Raw genomic sequence first — 4,109 nt, 5'->3', positions numbered from 1 at the left:
CAGGGATTGTTTTGTTTGCATCCCCAGCACTTACCACGATGTCTGGAACAGGAGTGGGGAACCTGTAACCTCAAGACCACATGTGGCCTTCTAGATCCTTAGGCCTTTTGGCTGAGTCCAGGTTTTACAGAATAAATTCTTTTATTAAGGCTACTTGTTCTGTTTAGTCTGGATTTAGTCAGAGGGCCACACTTGAGGACCCTGAGGGCTACATGTGGTCTTGAGGCCACAGGTTCCCCACCTCTAGTCTGCAACAATGTAGGTATTTAATAAATGAATGCTTCTTGACTAGACTGATCAACAGTGTCAGATGCTCCAAAAAGTTCAATAAGAATAAAGATTAAGAAAAAGTCAACTAAATTTCACAATAAAGAGAATACTGATAACTTCAAAGAGAGTCATTTTAATATAGTGATAACATCAGAAGCCAAACTGGAGTGGGTTTACAAAAGTTAAAAGAAGTAGAGATACCTTTTCTCAAGAACATTATCTGAGAAGGGGAGGAGACATCTGTATATATTAACTGGGACAAAATAACATAATTAAATTTAACATATAACAAACCTAACGACTTTTTATGTTTTTAAAAATTATACTATGCAATGTCTTCTTTTGCTGCAGACATGTTTTATGCAATTTTGCATTGATTTCACAAGATTTTGACACATTCTAGAATTTCTCAAAATGAAACCATACTTTTATCACATTAGTCATTAAATGTACTTTTGACCTTTGAAAAAAGACTCCATTTTCCCAAGTCTCACCTTGATTATAATCCAACATTTTTTTTAAATTTTTTTTTGCAGCTCAAGTCATTTATTATTTTCTCCTATTACAGAGTGGTACATACTACGTGGTTTCCAAAAAGACACAACCTTGTTATTTTGGTTAGAGACAGAGTGAGCACAAAAAGCTGGTCCTGGAAAACCATACAGCTGATAACATCAGGAAGAGTGAAAAAGCCTGATGATTAACACAACGCCTGGCATACAGTGGCACTTAATTCCTGACACACAAAAGAAGCTGGAGCTGGGGAATATAGCTCAGGGACAACAGTTTTTAACTGAAAAAAAGCAACAACTTCCCCAGCTCCCACCTCAAAGTAAAAAGGATTTAACACATCTTGATTCAGGGTACATGCAAATCCTGCCGAAAATTTGTTTATAATTCACATAAAATACACAAAGTAAGCACACCTACCCATCCCCCCCCCCCCCCAAGAGACCAAAACCCCACAACTTCTGGTGGAGGTGTCAGATAAGCTCTGCTCATTACCACTTACGGGCATTCAAGTGTTGGGTGAGACACAGAAATTTCCGATCCTGGATCCTTCTCTGTATTATGAAATGCAGGACTTCCGTCAAGCGTTCTGTAAACCATTCAAGGAGCACCTGTAGATTTTTGTATCTGTTCCTTTAAAATCATGATACTCTGCCGTTGCTCAGGAGGCAGCATAGCAATCTGGTCTTCGGTCAGTTGAAGCACTTGCAAAATCAAAGCAGCCTTTTCACGATCCTGAGGAGTAACCTGGTTCTGTCCCGGACTAAATCCTCCAGGCTGACCTCCGCCCTGCAGACCAGATCCCTGCATCCCTGGGACCAGCCTGGGACCCTGTGGGCCACCTGCTCCCATGCTGACTTGCACAGGTCCCTGGAGGCTCCCAGGCATTGGGCCTCTGGGGCCAGGGCATCTTGTTTCCATGGCTCTCGCATCCATACCCCTGGCCTCCATGGCTCTTGATTCTAAACTTCGGGCGTCCATGCCCTTGGCTTCCATGGCTCTGGCATCCATACCTCGGGCCTCCATGGCTCTGGTCTCCACAGCTCGGACCTCCATGCCTCTTGGATCTCTTTCACTTCTGCCATCCATGGGTGGACCTCTCTGATCCAACATAGGTCCTCTAGGCTCTCCCATTAGAGGCCGAGGCTCTCCCAGTGGCCCTCCCCTCATCTCGTGGGGAGGGCCACGACTGTCATGGCCAGGGATGTGGTGCACAGGAGGACCCTGATGAGGTGGCCCCAGATAACCTCGGGGCTCTACTTCTCTAGTGACTGAGAGCAAAGTCCCTCCACGTGGATCATTTGGAGCATCTCCTAAAAGACCTCGGGGAGGTGGGCCGCCAGCAGGTACAGGTCCACGTTGCATAGGGGGTCTGGGGTCTGGCATTGGCACCTGAACTCGCTCAATTGGTGCAGGCCCGGCAGGTCCCACTGGCAAGTGCTGTAGGGTCCCTTGAGCCCGGTCTAGAGATACGGGTCCACCGCCTGGCATTCCAACCTTGGACTGCATTCCACCTCCAGGAGCCAAGGGGCCAGGGCCAGGTCCTGCAGCGGGCATTGCTCCTGCAGTGGGCACGCCACCTGGCAGAGGTGGTCGCATCAGTGGAGGAGCTCCATTCACATGCATCCCACCCAGGGGCTGCGGTTGAGAGGCTGAAGTATTCGGCTGGTTCAATGGCGCACCAGGTCCTTGGCCAGGCTGGGGGTTACCTTGAATCAGAGATGGGATACTTGCTTGCCGATGCAAAATTTTCAGTGCAATCTCCGGATCCACAATGCGCATCACTACCTGGGCCTGCAGCAAAGCATAGGCTAGCTGGGGGTTCTGCAGCAGTATGTTCCGTGCTTCCTGGGGGCTATTCTGGACACAAAGTTTCATCTGTTTCATCAGCTCAAACATCTGTTCTGGTGGCAGACTGGCAACGGCCCTGCTGATGGACTCCGGAGCCTCTTCAGGGCTGATGGGGTCTCCGTAGGGAGACTCGATGATGGGGGCCCCCGTGCCTAGGCTCTTTAGCTCCTCTCTGTTCTTCTCACTAGCAGCATTGTCCACTCGCAGTGCTCTCCCACTGAACTCACGGCCATTCAGGTTCCGCATAGCGCTGAGGGCTGTTTCTTGGTCTTGATATTCACAGAAGCCATAACCCTTTGGTTTGCCTGTCTCACGGTCATAGACCAGCCTGAAACTGACAACTGGTCCAACTTCGGAGAAGATATCCTTCAGCTGTTCTTCTGTGGCTTCATAGGGGATGTTTCCTACGAACACGGAGCGCAAGGACCGATCGACCGCAGGGTCCCGGACCGCCAGACCCGCCATGGTCCTCACTGCCTGCTTCCGGTGCCAGCACAAGGACTTTTTGCGCCTCCCCACACTTCCGCTATACGCGAGGGGCGGCCCCCGCTATACGCGAGGGGCGGAGCCGGCAGCCCGGCCGCCCTGGGCCAGCTCCCCCTCCTCCCTGCTGCAGCCTGGAGGCTCGGGCGGACCCCCTGCTGCCAACAGTTTTCCATGAGGTTTAGAATCTGATGAGTTGCTAGGTCACTGGAGCATATTTATCTCCATCTCTTAGATAAATTTCTTCATCTTTCTTAATACTTAATTGAAAATGGCATTTAAGTGACTTGCCCAGGGTCACCCAGCTAGTCAGTGTCTGAGGCCAGATTTGAACTTCGGAAGGTGAGTCTGTCTGACTTCAGGCCTGGCACTCTATCTGCTGTACCACCTAGCTGCCCTTTTGTAATGCTGAGAGCTAAGAATGTTATACATGCATACATACATATGTGCATGTACATATATATGTGTGTGTGTGTGTGTATATAAGATACACACACACATGAAGTTTTATTGTATTTAAAAATATAAAAGCCATCCTTAGTTTATAGAGAGACAGGTGTGGAGTAGATTTGGTCCTCAGGTAGTAGTCTGCCAACCCCTGCTTTTGGTAATTCTCTAAAACCAAAAATTACAGAGAATACTGGTGCATTGGTAGTGGGAGTTTCCTCACCCAGGAGTTCCAGATATCAATTAAATCATGATTCTAGCTTCCATTCCTATCCTGTTCAACAGAACATGAGTTGGAAGGAAGAAAGCAGATGGTGGCAGTAATTCCATGTTGGAATTTGGCAAGGCGTGACCAGCAATACAGCAAAGGATTCCAGAACAGAAGACAGGGTAGAGCTGAACTGATTCACCAAGGGGTAAAGATTACAAAAGCAGGAAAGTGTAGACAGGACCTGAGTGATGGCCTGAGAAAGAACTGAGGGGGTAGATGGATTCGAGGTCCCATTGAGGATGATGAAGAAAGTTAGGAGTCTTAAGATAAAGGGAAA

The 4,109-nt window shown here is 48.2% G+C and overlaps 1 pseudogene; it reads right to left on the bottom strand.

Moving 5' to 3' along the window:
• Window positions 1–406: 406 nt before the first annotated feature.
• LOC140517885 (cleavage stimulation factor subunit 2 pseudogene) lies at window positions 407–3,148 on the bottom strand (annotated as a pseudogene).
• Between the last annotated feature and the right edge of the window lie 961 nt (window positions 3,149–4,109).

Source organism: Notamacropus eugenii, chromosome 1 (genome assembly GCF_028372415.1).
Source record: "Notamacropus eugenii isolate mMacEug1 chromosome 1, mMacEug1.pri_v2, whole genome shotgun sequence".
NCBI classification, from domain to species: domain Eukaryota; kingdom Metazoa; phylum Chordata; class Mammalia; order Diprotodontia; family Macropodidae; genus Notamacropus; species Notamacropus eugenii.
The sequence above is the reverse complement of the archived record's forward strand: the minus strand, read 5'-3'. Positions and strand labels throughout refer to the sequence as shown.